The sequence below is a fragment of the Hyaena hyaena genome, unplaced genomic scaffold (genome assembly GCF_003009895.1).
Source record: "Hyaena hyaena isolate Hyena2069 unplaced genomic scaffold, ASM300989v1 scaffold_110, whole genome shotgun sequence".
NCBI classification, from domain to species: Eukaryota; Metazoa; Chordata; class Mammalia; order Carnivora; family Hyaenidae; genus Hyaena; species Hyaena hyaena.
The window spans coordinates 1668232-1686437 of record NW_024080742.1 but is presented as its reverse complement, the minus strand read 5'-3'; the positions used below and the strand labels follow the sequence as shown (position 1 = coordinate 1686437).

Here is an 18206-nt window from a genome sequence, read left to right as displayed (position 1 = left end):
ACAGAGGCACAGTGGCCGGGGTGTGTGGCCACGTGCCCCAGCAAGGGAGCGCATCCTGCGTAGACACAGGCTTTATGCCACGCACAGGTTGCAAGTAAAGAGAAAAATGCCGGATTTTACAGGAAAATAATATTCATAAATCTCCCGCGGTGAATTACAGTGTAACTCAGAGCTGTCTTTGTTTTTCTGCCGTGAAGAATTCAATTCTGTTTCCAGCGTAGCCGCGATGAACACGAACCCCAGCGTGGAAGCCACTCCCCTTGCACTTGCCGGGTGTTTACAGCCGATTTACAGCCGGACCTGCGGAGCGGCCTGCGGGGACCCTGCGCCCCGCGCCTGCGACTCCGTCGTGTCTGCTGTGACTACAGCTGCCCGAGGCCACGAGGGGAACCCCTTAGGCACCTGGGTGGCTGTGTCCCCACCCGGGGCACCTGTGTCCTGGCCACACGGGCAGTACCGCCTCCCACGGGTTCCCCAGAGGGACAGGGGCCCGAGGAGGCTGTCCTGCCCTGCGCTGACCTTAGGGAACACTGGTCCCTTTTCTCAGTTCTGACATCGCTGGGGAGGCAGTTTGTTCTCAAACAGAGAGGGGAGTGCGCGTTTTCATAGTTTAGACATCTTGCAGTCTACCTAAATGATACTGAGACATGAATTTCCTTTAAAAAAATTTTTTTTATGTTTATTTAGTTTTTAGAGAGACAGAGAGGACAGAAACCAAGTAAGCAGGGGAGGAGCAGAGACGGGGAGACACAGAATCGAAGCCGCTCCAGGCTCTGAGCTGCCAGCACAGAGCCTGATACGGGGCTTGAACCTACAAACTATGAGATCATGACCTGAACTTAAGTCAGACACTTAACGGACTGAGCCAAGCAGACGCCCCTTGAGACATGAATTTCTTAAATGTGTATTGCTCCCAGAAAGGTTCATTTTCTCTAGAAGAGCCCGTTGTTTGGGGGCAGGCCCCCAGTGCTGCCACTTAGCAGTGGTCTGGCCTCGGGGACAGTCATCTGGCTCCCCCATGAGCAAGAACAGCAGCGTCCCGCATGGGGTTTCCAGGCGGCCAACACACCCAGTGCCACACGCCTGGGCTTGCCCTCCCGTGCCAGGCGCCCAGGGTTCCTCGCCCACTTCCACAGGCACCAGTCCCCGAAAGCCGTCTCTCCTTCACCCCTCTCTCTCTTTCTCCCTATCTCTTCTTCCCTCTCTTGCTCTGTCTCTGTCTCTCTGGAGAATCTTTGTTAACGCGGCATCCAAAGTCAGAAATCTCCTATATGGTTGGTTGGCAATCATTAAATTTAAGAGAGACTTAGTAGGTTTGCCTGGGAGAGGGGTGGGGGCAGGAAACCTTGGGATCTGAACGCTTACCTTTCACATTTCCCTCTGGTCTGGGCTGTGGCAGTCCTGTGGCTAAGCCCCTGACAACCCACGATTACTGTAGAAGGGGCGCTCGAGCTGCTCAGGAAAGAAACACCTCTCGCACACACGCACACTCATGTGCACACTGGTGGCACGCTGCTGAATTTAGATTGGAGAAATATTTTCTGATGGAAGTCAAGCTTGGGGAAGGAACCCACACGGCCATGTGTGGAAGCATGGTATTAATAATTAAGCCATGCGATCATTACCTCAGGATATTATTTCTTAAATATCTCTTGCAAAGGCAATATGATTACATATGAATGATATCAATTTTCTACCAACAAAAAAATCTGCAGAAATAGGAATTGAATTACACTGTCCAATTTGCTGTAAAGTTCACTGTATGTGAAGAAATTAATCAAAGCTACCACCACCCATTTTTATGGGAACATAAAATGATGTGAACTTCCATTTTTAATAAAGATGCATAGCACTTTATGAAGACTCACTAATAACACTGTGATGAACTGAAAAGCTACTGATATATTAAGAATGAAAATTCTGAGGAGTGTATTTACTGAGACTTTTTCATGGAAGGCAGTATTTCTCTGAAGTCTCTATTGGAATCACTGTAAAAGAGGCAAAATTTCCACACAGAACACGGTGTGCGCACTGTGCAAATTTATCTTCAAGGTGAGAGCACGCTCCTGGCACCCGGGAGCCTGGAGAGTGGTGTTCGGATGCCATGGACACCGACGCAAGGTGTCCAGGCGTGGGGTGGGGGACGGGGGTGCAGGAGCGAGCTGTAGACACACCTGCTTATCTTTCCTCTTCGCCTCCTCTGCCTTCAGAGAATCAGCAATCCACCACGACCTTCTCAGGGAGCCGTGTTCTGGAACAGACACCCCCGGGAGACCAGGGGCTGGAACGTGTGTGTTTAAGCTTCCCATCCTGGTGCCTTCTTGCTACCAGCTCCAGGCAGGACGACCTCGTCTCTGTCCCCGAGCCCAGAGCCGTGGCTGCAGACACAGGAACTCCAAGGTACCTGTGATGCTTTCCGACATGCATTTATTTGCTGTGGTGAGTGCCTTCGCTCGTACTTGCCAACTCTGGGCGGCCGGACCCAATCTGCCTTTGTCTCCAGTTCATGTGAAGGGCCTGCGGGAATAACCAGAGGCCAGCACCTCAGTATGTCTGCAGGTGACTGAGGGAACACGCAGAAAGCTACCTGCTCACCCTGGGATCTAGGACTCAAGCTGAATCCTCACCATCCCGTCCAACAACATGCAAATCCCCGTATTTAGTGGTTTCTTTTAGCTTCCTCCCCCAGATTAAATATTAATACATGTTTACTACATTTGGAAATACGGAAAAATATGAAAAAGAAAACAATAATCCTCCAACACCCTCCCTCCCAGAGATCACACGTGTTCACATTGTTAGGGGTTTTCTTTCACGCACACGCCCCCACCCCCAAAACACTCACACTGGCACATGCCATTATAAATACACATATGTGGTTAGCAAACATTCTCCCATCTTAAAATTGTTTTTGGAATTGAATTTTGAATGGTTAACTAATATTCATGGTTCAAACACCAGGAAATAGGGACTGGCTTTTGCCCTAACATTTTGTTGTGAGCGTCCTTCCCGGCAATTAATATTTCCAAACGTGCTTTTCCCGTGCTCTGAAATGCAGCGCATACAGGGGCACATAGTGTGGTGAGCCACCCCTCGATGGATAGGTATTCAGGTGGTTCCCAGTCACTCACGTTTGTAACTGCTTACGCAGTGAGCACCCTGTGCGTATAGCCTTCCTCCGGCTGGATTATGCAATAGTCTTTTCGAGACCAGAGTGGGTTGGGGGAGCGGGGAGGAGCCTGCCTGGGGAGCAGCCCGCTGCCCGAGTCTGGAGACACCTGTTCCCAGTCGCCAGCCTCTGCTGCCAGCCCTCAGGGCTTGGTGGCACGGGGAGGGGCGTCTCTCTAGGTTCGACGGCCCTGGGAATCTGGCATCTCCCTGACTCCCATGTCACTGGGTCTGGTGTACAAGAGTAGCTTCTGCGCCTGGGGCCACCCTGAGGGGCCATCACCCTGTCCACCAGGCACATCTGCATCCCGGGACAGCGTCAAGGCAGGTGAAGCCAGGCCACGTGGGACTCGGGAGACCTCACGCGGCTGCCTGCGAGCCCTCGTTCAGGTGGGGAGAGTGCGGTGCAGGGAGGCTGGTCAGTAGCAGCAGCGGGACTCAGACCAGGTCTTGTCACTTGTCATTTGCTCCCCTGACTGTGCTCTGTGTTTCCCGGGTCTCAGTGCAGTGCACCCCAGCTTCCTGGAGGGCAGCTGCCCCCTTAGCCGGAGGCTCCCCTGGCTCCAGACTCTCTTCTTCCTTCCTTGTCTCCGTCCGGACCCTGCCTTTGCTTTCTCCCATCTCTGGACACACGGTTTCCCTTCCCTCCTGAGCACGTGTGCACTTTCTCTCTCTGTGACTCTATCTCTGTGTATATCTCTCTCACTTTCTGTCTCTGTCAGTCTCTGTCTCCATGTGTGCCTGTCTCACGCTCTCTGTCTCTATCTCTATGTATATGTCTCTCTCAGTCTCTGTCTCCATGTGTCTCTCTCACTCTCTGTGTCTCTGTGTGTGTCTCCATGGGGGTCTCTTTCTCCATTTCTATCTCTCTGTCTCTGTAATGCTCTGTGTGTCTCTGTCAGTTTGTCTGTTTCTGTCTCTGTGTCTCTGTCAGTCTGTCCCTGTTTGCCTCCGTCTCTGTCTCCCCCTCAGTCTGTCTGTCTCAGTCTGTTTCTCTGTCTCTCTGTCCTCTGTTTCTGTCTCTCTGTCTCTCACCCACACATTTCTTGCCTAGGAAATTGCCTCCGCCTGAAGGCGTTTTCCTCCCACGGTGCCCCAAGCCTCGTGCACACGATAAACTCCTCCTCGTTCTTCACCTTCAAATGTCTCCCCCTCTGGGAATCTTCCCTAACCTTTCCAGACGGAGGTAAACGCTGTCTCCTTGGGCCCGTCTGTCTCCCGCACCAGCCAGGCTGTGGGACCCCACAGGCCCCGGGCTCAGCGCTGTCTGTCTCCGGGGTTAGCACAGAGCCGGCGTCAAGTGCAGGCTTGGCGAACACTGGGCTTGAACAGTGTTGGGGGAAGCAGACCCCACGCCAGGCTGAGTCACGAGCAGCCACGTGGACCACAGCCCAGCCCACAGCACACTTCCAGGCTCTTCAGGGTGTTTGAGTGCCAGTACGGGTCCTGTTAGGTGGAAGACCTTGAACAAGCCCCTCACCTCTCACAGTCTGCCTTTCTGTAAAATGGGAGTAACGTCCAGTGTGGAGCAGTGGTTTGATAGAATCTCAAGTAAGTATCTACACAGAATAGATTTCACTACACTCTACTTGTAATTATTACTGTTGTTAGCTTTTACTAGATCATTCTTGCGATGTAGAGAATAATGTGTGCCCAAAGATGCGACGTCTCAGTGCCCGGCACCCGTGAATATGTTACTTGATGCGCAAAGAGGACTTTGGGGTTGTAGTTAGGGTCTTGAGATGGAGAGAGAATTCTGGAAGACTTGGTGTGATCACAAGGGTTCTTCTAAGGGGGCAGGAGATCGGAGAGAGCAGACATGACAATGGAAGCAACCATCAGGAAGAGAGAACATGGGGGATGGAGCCACAGACCAGCAAATGCCAGAAGCCTCTAGAAGCTGAAAAAGGCAAGAGCCTCCAGAAGAAACACTACTGCATAAGCCAGTTTGGGACCTCTGACCTCCAGAGATATAAAACAATAAATTTGTGTTATTTCGGCCACTCAGTTTGTGGCAATTTGTTACAACAGTCCCGGGAAATGCCTGTGGCTCTCCTGACCAAAGATGGTGGATGGATTTCCACGGGCCACGGGATAAGCTCCAATCTCCTTAATGGAGCGTGGGGAACTCTGACCCGCTTCCTGAGAGCCTGGCCTTCCCCTGCTAAAACCACCAGCATCTCTCCAGTGCTATAGGAAGGTTTAGTCCAACAAGCTGTTTGATATCAGGGAAAGAATGTCTGAAATTGGGGCTCCCAGAAGTCCGGAAGTGTGAGGCTGGCCCCTCCACCACCACCCGGTGGTCAGCAGCTCACCCGCCCTGAGGATGCCAGGCCACTCCCTGCACCTGGGCCCAGGTGAGGTCCCCGGCAGGTGCTACAGCCTTCTCCCTGCAGTCTCCCCACCATCCTCCCTGGACACGGGCCTCCCCCATGCCGGCCCTGGGGGGCCACTGCGCCACGCACCTGCGGCAGCTCACATGGGGACTGAGCCCTGAGTCCCAGGATCGCACGCCCGGGAGGACACGGGCCCTGGCTCCGCCCCCATCTGGCGGATGCCTAGAACCTAGCAGGGCCCTGCCCAAGCTTTTCGTGGGAACAGATGACCTCGAGTACTCGTGGTGAGTGGTTGGCCCGGTGGATGAATGACTTGCCCCCTACAGGGTTGTACCCACTTTCCCTTTCCCATTCTGGAATGACTGGAGTTTCCCCCAGGCACATACTAATTTCACAATATCAGTTTTCAAAATAAGAGCTTTCTTTAAAATGACAAGGTAAACTTCAATGACTCATCAACAATGGCCTTTTAAAGAAAAAAAAAAAAAGGAAGAAATAGCTTGAATTCCTGGGCCCACGCACCCACGAGTCAGTCAGTTTCTTCCCAAATGGGAGAAAATGGTTAAAAAGCTAACAGCTATGCTATAAATGGAAGAAACCTGCACAATTTAAATTAATGATTTATTCCTTTAAAGACAGTGTGGGATCTATCACCGGCGTGATAAGCGGCGAAGTGTCCTCTATCTGCATACAGCCCTGCAGTGTAGCAATATCTGGCAGCGAATATGGGGGGGAAATCAATTTTTTTGCTAGTTTCAGGCATATCTCCTGAGTCTGAGATATGTCTGGCTTGTTTTTCACATGTTGCGGCAAGTGCTTCAGCCCCCTCTCGGAGAGGTCTGTGCACGGAGCGGGTACCTGCGGGGTGCAGCGCCCCCCACCCTCGGAGGCGCGGGGCCGGGCTTGGCGGGTGTGATGGTAATTACCATCGATTACTACCACAACAATCACATTTTGATAAAAACACCTCCTCACCGACAGATGACTTTGCTAGTTGCTCTTCTGTTCCTTCCGGCGGTGGCTCGCTGCGGCCCTTCTCAGGATGTGCTGGGGGGCGGGGGGGGGGGCCTGGAAGGTGGGGGGGCAGGTGTTCCTACAGCCAGATGCTGCTGCTTCTCCTGGTCTTTTTGGCTAAATCGATAGCACAGCTTTTGTTTTTTTTTTTCTTCTTTCCTTTTTTTAAACTTTTTTTTTTTTCAAAGCCTTATGTTCATTGGGGAAATGAGCAAAATCTGTCCATCAGTACGGGCGTTAGGAAACCCACGGCGCCTGCCCTCCCTCGCTTGCCTTCTGTCCCAAGTGCCAAGGTCAGGTGCGCGGGCTTCTCCCCCCTCGAAGGGCGGGGCCTCTTCAGGGAGAAAGGAAGGAGACGGAGGGGAACTGGGCCTATCCCTCCCCTTCTCCCGTGGACCTGCCTTACATCTCGGGCAGCCCTTTTATTTGCCGTTTAGCGGGCCAAGGGGTTGTGACTTCACTCCCAGCAGCGACTTCTCTAGAGGTCACCGCCCAGACCCGGCCCACGCGCAGCGGCGCAGGCGCACCTGCTGTGGGCGGGGCGCCAGCGGCGGGGCGGAGCCTGAAGCCACGCGAGATTTGGCTCTGGGTGTGGGCGTCCCGGCAGGTGGGCGGGCCCGGCGGCAGGGGCGTGGCCGGAGGTGGGGTTGCACCCAAGCCCCCTTCCCAGATAGTCTCCTCGCCAGGATTTCAGCGTCAGGGGTTCGCTCCGGGGTCTCTGCAAGCAGAGTGAGGGCCACAGTGCACCTCCTCGGCCACGAACAGGTTCAGGGAAGGAGTGTCAGCGTCAGGGACACCCGGGGAGAGCCCACACCGCTCTCCCCGTCCCCCTGCACCCGCCCGCGGGGCAGCCTAACGTCTGCGGACCTTGGGAAGCCACGCAGGACACGCACTCCGAGCACCCACCCACCCCTGCCCCAGGATCGGTGGGCCTCCCCGCCCCCCGAGGTGCCCTCCGCTTCCTGCTGTCCCCGCACGCACACGTCACTCGGTTGCTCCTCTGCTCACAAGGTGCAGGCTCGGCTCCTCCCCAGAGGCTCCTGGAAGGCATGACTGGGCCTCATATCTCATTCATTCATTCATTCATTCATTCATTCATTCATTCATTCATTCATTCACACATCCATTCCGACACACTCACCATCTGTCGTTTACCCGCCTAACATAGTGCCTAGCACTGGGCGGAGGGACGCCCAGCCAAGTTTGCAGAATTCATACAGGAGACGAAGAGAACTGTACAATTTCAGAGCTGCCAGAGGCCTTACAATCCAGTCCTAATCTAACTCAACACTGGCAACTTAAAGACGAGCAAACCAGAGCCCAGAGGAGTGGAGGGACTGAATCATGTGATGTAACCCTAGGTGGTGGGCGTGCCTGGGCGTTAGCCCTTGGGTGTTTGTAGATGCTGGAAAGAGGGATATAAAGCCACTCTTAACAGCAGGGTCTCTGAGGTGGGATCCGTGGGGACAAGGACTTCTATTGGCTGTGAAGGTAACACACACACATTTTTCTGTTTAAAATACTTTAAGAAGGTGGGGGCGCCTGGGTGGCTCAGTTTGTTAATCCCCCAACTCTTGATTTCCACTCAGGTCGTGATCCCAGGGTCCTGGGATTCAGCACTGTGTCCGGCTCTATGCTGAGGGTGGAGCCTGCTTAAAATTGTTTCTCTGTCTGGCACGTCCCCCACTCTCTCTCTCTCAAAAATTAAAAATAAGCATAACACCCTCAAGGTCCATCCATGTTGCTACACATGGCCAGATTTCATTCTTTCTCATTGCCATGTAGTATTCCATTGTATAGATAAACCACATCTTCTTGATCCATTCATCTGTTGATGGACACTTAGGGTCTTTCCGTGTTTTGGCCATTGTTGAGAGTGCTGCTATGAAATAAGTCAGGCAGAAAAGGACAAATATCATATGTTTGCACGTATAGGAGGATTAGGAGGAACTTAACTGAGGACCATGGGGGAGAATCAAACCATGAGAGACTCTTGAATGCTGACAAAAACTGAGGACTGATGGATGTGGAGGGGGGAGGGGGAGATGGGCATGGAGGAAGGCACTTGTGGGGATGAGCACTGGGTGTTATATGGAAACCAATTTGACAATAAACTATTTGTAAAATAAAATAAAATAAAATAAAATATCAGAATGTTCCAAAAAATTTTTAAAAAAATAAAAAAATACTTAAATATGCTGTTATTTAAGAAACAAGCATGACATTATTTTTTAATGGATTAAACAGTTTTAAATATACTTCATTTTTTTAGAGCAGTTTTAAATTAACACCAAAATTGAGCAGAAAGTACAGAGATTTCCCACATATCCCGTAACTGCCCACCTTACAGCCTCTCCTACTACCAAAATCCCGTGTCAGGGTGTTACAATGTGTTACAACTGATGAACCTACCTGAACACATTATCACCCAAAGTCCATACTTTACTGCTTATTGTATGTTCTATGGGTTTGGACAAATGAGTAAAAAGCTATATCCACTAGTATAATAGTTTCACCGCCCTAAAGATGCTTTCTATTTTGCCTATTCAGCTTTCCCCCAGCTAGCTCTTTTTATTTTAAGTTTACTTATTTATTTATTTTGAGACAGAGAGAGTGCAAGTGATGGAAGGTCAGAGACAGAGAGGGAGAGAGAGAGAGAATCCCAAGCAGGCTCCGCACTGTCAGCACAGAAACTGATGTGGGGCTTGAACCCGTGAACCCTGAGATCATGACCCGAGCTGAAATCAAGAGTTGGACCCTTAACTGACTGAGCCACCGGGCACCTCTCCCCGCCACAACCAGCTCTTAACCACTACTGATCCTTTCACTGATCCCATAGTTTTGCTTTTTCCAGAATGTCATATAGTTGGATGTACGGTGTGTCACATTTTCAGATTGGCTTCTTTCCCTTAGCAATATGCCTTCCAGCTTCCACCATGTCTTTTCATGGCTTGGTAGTGCTTTTCTTTTCAGTGCTGACTGATATTCCATTGACTGGAGGGACCACCGTTTATTTATCCATCACCCCTGAAGGACGCCTTGGGCCATTCCCAGGTTTTGGCAACAATGAAAAAGCTGCTATAAACATCTGTGAGCAGATATTAGCGTGGACATAGTTTTCACCCTTTGGGTAAACACCAAGGAGCGTACTTGCTGGATCGTATGTAAGAGTATGTTTAGTTTTGTTAAGACACCACCAAGCTGACTTCCAGAGCGGCTGCCGTGTTTGGTGTTCCCACCAGCAATGAAGGAGACTTCCTGCTGCCCCACATCCTGGCCGGCACTGGGTGTTGGCCACGTCCTGGACTTGGGCCATTCTAAAAGGTGTTTTAACGCATTTTTGAACTATAAACTGGGGCAAATTTACAGATTAAGCACCCTTACATAGCCAGCATCAGATCAAGAAGTAACATCTGACTAGTGTCCCAGAAGCCCCCTCACCCGCTCCTGCGTGTCAGCTCCCAAAGATCCATTTTGTCTATTTGAACCTCATATAAATGGAATCAGAGAATATATTCCGTCTCTCCTCTTCTGCAGTTGTTGTGCTCTTTTTGTGCTCAACATTGTATTTATGAGATTCATCCATATTTTTTGTGTGGTTTGTTCCCTGTCATTGTGTTATAGTGTTTTACAGATGGAATGTACTGGAATTTATTTATGTCTTACTGTTGATGGACATTTAGGTTGTTTCGTTCGGGGCTATTACAAATGAAGCTGAAACACACATTTTTGTACATACTTTTTGCTAAACACACTTTGCGTCATAGTATGTGCATGTATCCAGCATTTACACTGAAGATGTCAGTTTTCCAGAGTCCCGTACCTCTTTATTCTGTCACCTGTGGTGGACTGAACTGCAAGTTCAAGTGGCTCCAGACCCTCCCTAATACTGTTTTCGTGAGACTTTTTCATTTTAGGCATTCAGGTGGATATACTGTGTTTATTTTCCCTTCCCTGATGACCAACAAGACTGATCTTTTTCATATGCTTCTTTGGCCATTTGGATATCCTCTTTGTGAAGGACTTTTGTTTTTTTTAACCCCTTGTGTTTCTACTGGATTGTTTTCTCTTATTGACTGGTAAGTGTTCTTTATGTGTTACAGATGTGACTGTATTTCACATATCTCCTATTCTGTGACTTGCCTTTTTGGTCTCTTGATGGTGCCTTTTGATGAACAGAAAGTCTTAGCTTTAATGGTTCACTTTAGGTGCCTGGGTGGCTCAGTCAGTTAAGCCCCCAACTTCGGCTCAGGTTAGGATCTCATGGTTTGTGGGTTCGAGACCCTCATCGGGCTCTGTGATGAATACTTAGAGCCTGGAGTCTGCTTCGGATTCTGTGTCTCCCTCTCTCTCTACCCCTCTCCTACTTGCTCTCTCTCTTTCTCTCTGTCCTCAAAAATGAATAAACATTAAAAAATAAAAATAAAAAATAAAATAGTTCACTTTATCCATTATTACTTTATGACCTATGCTCTTTATATCATATTTAACAAATATCTGCTTGCCCCAAGATATTCTCCAGTATTTCCTTCCAAAAGCACTTTCCTTTTCACACTTAAATCTGTATGTTGCATCTGGGATTGACTTTTAGGTCTAGCCTCAGATGGAGGTTAAAATTCATTTTTTTTTTAAACCTATGGCTATGTGATTGACTCAACTCCACTTATTGAAAACTAACACCCTTCCTCACTTCAGTAAAGTCATGTGTCAAATAAGTATATATATGTGGGTCTGTTTCTGAATTCAGTACTCTGAGGACCTACATATCACAAATGATAGGTCCGCTAACTTTGCTTTTCTTCTTTAGGATCAACATGGCTATTCTTACTCCTTTGCACTTTCATATATTTTAGTAATTATCTTGTCTCAATCTATGGACCATTTTGGGAAGAAGTCTTCTTAAATCTCTCTTCATATTATTGTGTAGTTTTCAATTTAGTGTTCTTACGCATCTCTTACTGATTTATTCTTGGATATTTGTTTCTGGATGTGTTTTATTATATTTGGTATTTTAAAATTTATTTATTTTCTATTTGCTGTTGGATATATATATATATATATATACACATACACACACATATATGTATATTATATATATAATGTATAATTGACTTCTATATATTTTTTCTGTATCCAGTGATCTTGCTACATTCTTTTAATATTCTGAGTTTATCTGTAGATTCTTCTAGATTTTCTACATATATGTTGCACATGTATATGTATACATTCTACATACATTGTCAACATATGCAATCACGGTTTTAGTAATGAGTATTTTTTAAATGTTTATTATTTTTTTTTTTGAAAGAGAGAGAGAGAGAGAGAGAGAGTGAGCATGGGTCAGGTAGGAGTGGAAAGAGAGGCAGGGAGAGAGAATTCCAAGCAGGCTCCCCACTGTCAGGGCAGAGCCCAATGCAGGGCTTGAATTGACAAACTGCGAGATCATGATCTGAGCCAAAGTCAGACACTTAACAAGCTGAGCCATCCAGGCACCCCTTAGTAATGAGTATTGATATTTTATGTCTTCTCCAGTTCTTAAACTTCATATCTTTTTCTTGTCTGTTAAAGACTAGACCTCCAATCAAATGTTGAGTACAAGTGGTGGCTTGTGGCACCTTGTCCCATCTCCAGTCTCCGGAGGAAGATTCTAATATTGGATCATGAGGCATGATTTTTCTAGGTAAGAGTTTTGTAGATACTCTATATCATATTAAGAATATTAGATTCCTGGGGCTCCTGGGTGATTCAGTTGGTTAAGTGACCAACTCTTGATTTCGGTTCAGGTCATGATCTTACAGTTTGTGGGTTTGAGTCCCATGCCGACTTCTGCACTGGAAAGCGAGGATCCTGCTTGGGATCCTCTCATCCTCTCTCTTTCTCTCTCTGCCTCTCCTCTGCTCTTGCTCTCTCTCAAAATAAAAAAATAAACTTAAAAAAAATTTCTAGAAAAGGATATTTCTTCTTTACTAAGAATTTTTATCACCTTTGGGTGTAGAATTTTATTAAATACCTTTTTGGTTTCACTTTTATTAAAACAGTTATTTATTTTCTCCTATTAATGTGGTACAATAAATTTTTTAATGTTAAATTATCCTTACATTCCTGAGTTTAACTCAACGTGAATATGATGTGTTATTTTAATGGGCCATGAGATTTGCTTTGCTAATTTTTACAATTTTTGCACTTATGTTCATAAGAGAGATTAGCTCATAAGTTTTCTTTCTTTTAATGTCTTAATGTGGTTTTGGTATCAAGATTATCCTGTCTTTACAATAATCAGCTGGGCAATTTCATCCTTGCTGCACACACATCTTTGAATAACATCTTTGTCTTAGTATTTGTTCTCTAAATATTTGTTAATGTTGATACTTTCTGGGCCTGGAGATTTCTTGATGGAAGATTTGAAATTACAGACTCAATTTTTAAAATCAATATAAGACAATTCAAATTTTTATTTCTTCTTGTATAATTCTTTCTTGGGATTTGTTCATTTTATCTAAAAATTTAGATCATTTGACATAAGTATGTTTATAAAACTCTTATCTTTTAATGTCTATAGAATCTGAATCTATATGATACTTCCTTTTTCATTACTGATACTGATAATTTGTGCCTTCTTTCTTTATATTTTGACCAGTCTTGAAATTGATCAATTTCCAGTCTTTTCAAATAATTAGATTTTGTTAATTCTCTGTATTATTGGTTCATTTTCTATTTCATTGATCCTGTTCTTATCCTGATTATTTTCTCCCTTCTACTGTAGTTGGTTTAACTAAGTGCTTTTTTTCTAACTTTTTGAGATGGACATTTATATCACAGATTTTTCAGCTTTCTTCTTTTAATATATGCGTTTAAGGTATACATTTTCTGCTAAGCACAGATTTAGCTGCTCAGAAATCTGCACGTTTTGATATGTTACATTTTTATCATAATTCAGTTAAAATATTTTCAAGTTTTAAAAATATTTTTATTTATCTTTCTTTTTTATAGCTCGTTTGTTATATGTCATTTTATTGTCCTTTTATTTTTATATTTTTTAATGTTTATTTATTTTGAGAGAGAGAGATAGTGAGTGGGCGAGGGGCAGAGAGAGAATCCCAAGCAGGCTCCTTACTGCTAGTGCAGAAACCGATGTGGGGCTCGAACTCACGAACCATGATATCATCACCTGTGCCAAAATCAAGTCAGAAACTTAACTGACTGAGTCACCCAGGTGCCCTCTTTGACTGTCCTTTTAATAATTACTCTAGAGATTATATTGTTTGGATGTGAATCAGTGCTTTCTTCACTATGTTTGTCACAGTTAGGTCAAAGTAAATATCTGAGAACTCCAAATAATTAGGTCAAGTCCTTTGTTTGCCTATGTCTATAGCCTATTTTTTCTCTTGGTCGTGTTTTTCTGTTTTTTGTTTTTTTGTTTGTTTGGGTTTTTTTGTACATTTAGTAATTGTCATTGAATGTCAGGTGTAGTGTATGAAACACTAGATGGCTCACTATTCTCTCATTGTCAGAATGGAGCATATCATCTTAATCCAAAAACTAACTGAGCCGTTTCTAGCCCAATTCAGAGTTTTTATAGTCTAGCTCACTTTTTCACCTCTGATTTAAGGGTGTAGCTATCCAAACATCTCAGATGAGAGCCTGCATATTTAATGGAGCCCCTCCTATTTGGCAGGTCCAGAAGTCTATAGTTTTTGCTTGGACAAATATCTTGGTCTGTATTCCAGTCCATTTCTATTTACTTTCTTAGCTTTTTGTGCTGCACAGATTGAGAATTTGGCAAATGCTTCAAGTGGAAAATCATGAATATTGAACTCACCTCTCTGTGTCCTCTTTCTGGGATCTTGGTTCTGCTTAGGCATCCTTGAGATCCTGCTTTTATCTCTACAGCCCTGTAAGATTACCAGAAGCTCTGACAGCGTCTCTGCCTCGCGTCGTTCTAGCACCCGCCCAGGTTCTTAGATTTTGCTTTATATCAAGAATCTCCAATTATCTTGAGGGAAAGTGTGGCTCATAATAGATCAGCTCACTTCTCTGAAGTTTCCGCCTCTTAAGGTCGCGATCCCTAAGTCCTGCCCCCCTCAGCAGCCCTCCACTGCCTTTTAAAGAAATAGCTATGTCTGGTGCTAGCTACCTCTCTGTCTCTCATCTATCTATCTATCTGTCTATCTGTCTGTCTTTTCTCATTGTCTTTGGCAGGATCATTTCCCAAGCTAAGGCTCTTCACCCAGTTGTTTCTAGAATCCCCTCTCCTATATTCCCATCGAATGGTCAACTGAGCATTGATTATTGGTTGGAGACAGAAGAAATGCCACAGTACAGGTAAAGCCATATTTCCCAAGTGCTTTCCAGAGAACAGAAACTACCCGGGACACAGCTCAAACAAACTTAAGCATGTTTCCATAAATTTGGGAGACACTGTAGATAATGCCCTCTTTGCCATGATTTGCCACACATGATTACACACGAAGAGTTCTGAGCTATTGTGTGCTAAAGAAAACAGGATAACACTTTTTAACAGATTATCTCCTGCTCCTATTGATCATGGAAACCTTCTTTCTTAAAGTTCCCAGTACCATCACAAACCTGCTTTGAGAAATATGATGAAACTATAGCTATCCTGAGACCCCAAGGTGATGGGATGGGGGAAGCCTCCATTAACAGATGCAGGATCCAGGTCCCCAGCGCTAGCTTGGAGGGGCCAGAGACCATCAGTGAGCTGCCTGGCTCAGTCTGGAGTCCACATGGAAGAGGAGGGCTGAGAAGAAAGGTCAAAGAACACACCTGTGCTTACGGCCAAAAGTTTGAATGACACCATGGAACATTTCTTGTTTCGCACAGTGGAGTTAGTTATTGATGGTTATATGTGCTTATAACTACACTGATTGTACCTTGCTCTTGCCTACTGCCTTACAGTTATCTTTGGATGGGCTTCTCTCATTTGTTTTGAGATAATGTAAGTAAAGCATGTAGCACTTGACATTTCATGAGTAACCAACAAGTGTTAAATATCATTTTAGTTCCAAACTATTCTTAATCCTTTCCTGCCCCACAGGAATCACTTTTTCCTCGAAGCTCCACTATCTAGGGCGATAACCTGGGTGTTATGCTTATAGCTTTCACCCCATCCCTAAATGGAAATGAGCATTTCACAGAATCCTTGTCAACATACTTCCCTGGGGACTTCTTGGATCAATCCTTTCCCTGATGGTCTCCTTGAATTATATATTATCGTTATAAAGATGTGTGTAGGCTGCAGGTTACTGCCTGGGTCAGTCTGGAGTCTGCATGGAAGAAGAGGTCTGAGAAGTTAGAGAAATAGTAACTGAGAATTTACAAAGCAGTAATTGATAAGCTTTCCTGCAAAGCGCATGACCATTATTTCATTGAGTCCCTAGCACATCTAACACAGGTATCTGGCAAAACAGAGCTGTGCCGAGACGGAAGGGCACAGGCGCACACAGCGAAGAAAGGGAGCTCTTAGAAAAACACAGATGGGTTTCACAGCAGCGTGAGCGGTACCGTCCTGTCACCTTGCTCCTTCGATGGCTCGGCGATGACAGGAAGAGTGTCTCGTCCTGTCTCCAGCCTGTCTTCAGCACGGTCCAGCACTCATTCACTCCCCTATCCCACAGCTACCCAGTGAGCATCATGGTGTCAGGAGCCTGGCAGCCAGCTGTGACCAGCACAGGCAAAACTTCGCCTTCGTGGCTTTCACACTCCAAGCCGGAGACATAAGAAATACACGGGATAGATACGTTCGATGCACAATTTTAGAGGATGATGAAGTGCAAAGAATGTGTGATGAAGGAGGAAAGAGAATATGGGGCGGGAGGGGGGGGCAAGAGGGCCTCTTTGTGAAGGTGGGTGTTCAAGGGAAGGCTTGGAGGAGGTCACCCGTGGGAGCTGCGGAGCCTGGGGCAGAGCGTTACTGCAGAGACAAAGCGGGAGCCAGCCGGCACCTCTGCCAGCTCCTCGCCTGGAGATGCCCTGTCAACAGGTGGAAATGGGCCACGGTGGGAATATTTACACCAGGGAAATGAGTGAGCCTGACGGATCGTGACCCCCACCCCCACCCCGTGCCAAGGCCAGTCTGGCCGAAGGAAGCATGCAATAACAGCAGAAGACAAAGTCAGCAAGGTAATCAGACAGCCAGTTGACGTGGGTCTTGAAAGCCATTTGTGGCAGGCAGAGTAGTGGCTCTAAATACGTGCAAGTTCCAACCCCAGAGCCTGTGAATAGGAGCCACGTTATTTCATGTGGCAGAAGGGGCTCCACAGATGTCATCCAGTAAAGGATCTTGAGAATAAAACCCTGTATTATCCCATGGTGCAACGTAATCACATGAGTCCTCATCCATGGGAGAGAGAGACGGGAACGTCAGAGGAGATGGGGCACGGAAGCAGACTTGGGAGTGATGGGACCGTGAGCCACAGAGTGCAGGTGCCCCCCCGCTCCCCCGTGTGGCTGGGAAGGGACCAAAACCAGATCCTCCCCCGGAGCCTTCAGAAGGAACAGGACCCTGCCGACACCTTGATTTCAGCCCATGAGACCCACTTGGGACTTTGGACCGTGAGCTAACGCAATTGTGTTGTTAAGTCTTTGAGTTTGTGGTGACTTGTTACAGAAGCAGCTGGAAGCTAATACGTGGCTACCAGGACGTGGCTTTTACCCGAGATGGGTGGGAAGGCTTCAGAGAAGTTTGAGGGAGGCCAGCCGCCATGCTGAGGCAGAGAGGGGCCACAGGTGGAGGGTTGTGGCCATCGGCAGGGAGGCTGCAGGTGAGGAAGCAGCCGCTGGTCTCCATGCATTTTGAAGGTAGTGCCAACGGGATTGCTAGCAGATTGGCCACAGGGTGCGCAGGAAAGAGCCTAATCAAGGACAATGCCAAGGTTTTGGGCCTGAGCCAGGAGCGGGTGGCTCTTACTGAAAAGGGGATAACGGTGATACCATCGGGTTTGAAGGCTAAGGGAGACATGGCTTGGTTTGAGAGGTCTCTTTGCAGGTAAACACAATGTTGAGCAATACGGAGCCAGGAAAGGAAGCGAGCCAACTAAAGAGGCCAGAGAAAGAGGAGGCTCCACCGCCTGTGGGGAGGGAGTGGTGCCCCAGACTGGACTCACTGCTCAGCACGAAGACAGCAAAGCCTGGGGAGGGGGGATGCGGTCCAGTCCCAGAGCTGATGCAGCCGCAATGGGTCTGTTCCCATCAGCGCCGCTGCCGGGTTCCCCCTTATGGGCAGGTGAGCTCTGCTGGGTTGCCTAGAGCTGGCGTAAGGGCTGTAAACAAAGATAATGATGAATAGCTGCATATCACATGTTGGGGGGAGGCTAGCATGGTGCCCTAGCGATCGGTGCTAAGGTGGCTTTATTTAACTTCTTTGCTAATTATGTGCAGGAGAAGGTAAAGACTTGTTAATTACATTCACAGATTATACAAAATTGGGAGGTGTTGAGAAGACCAGCCATGACAGAGAAATCATTCAAAGAGCTCAGAAATATGGACAAGAAATAAAATGAGGCTCAGTGTGCAAAACTGCAGGAAGATTTAACCAGAGGATATTAATCCAAAACATTGGAATTCAATGGGCAGTAACAGCCAGGAAAGTAGAAATGCTAAAAAAGGCCTATGGGTAATGTCGGACAACAAATTAATTATAATTCTACTGTGCAATTCCGCAGCAAAATG

The 18206-nt window shown here is 46.9% G+C and overlaps 1 long non-coding RNA gene across 1 annotated transcript; it reads right to left on the bottom strand.

The window, feature by feature from the left end:
* Positions 1-1882: 1882 nt before the first annotated feature.
* LOC120234510 lies at positions 1883-7019 on the bottom strand. The gene is made up of 2 exons (XR_005529115.1): positions 6480-7019; positions 1883-2517 (listed from the first exon to the last, which is right to left on the bottom strand). It is a non-coding gene; the product is annotated as an uncharacterized LOC120234510 (long non-coding RNA).
* Positions 7020-18206: the final 11187 nt, after the last annotated feature.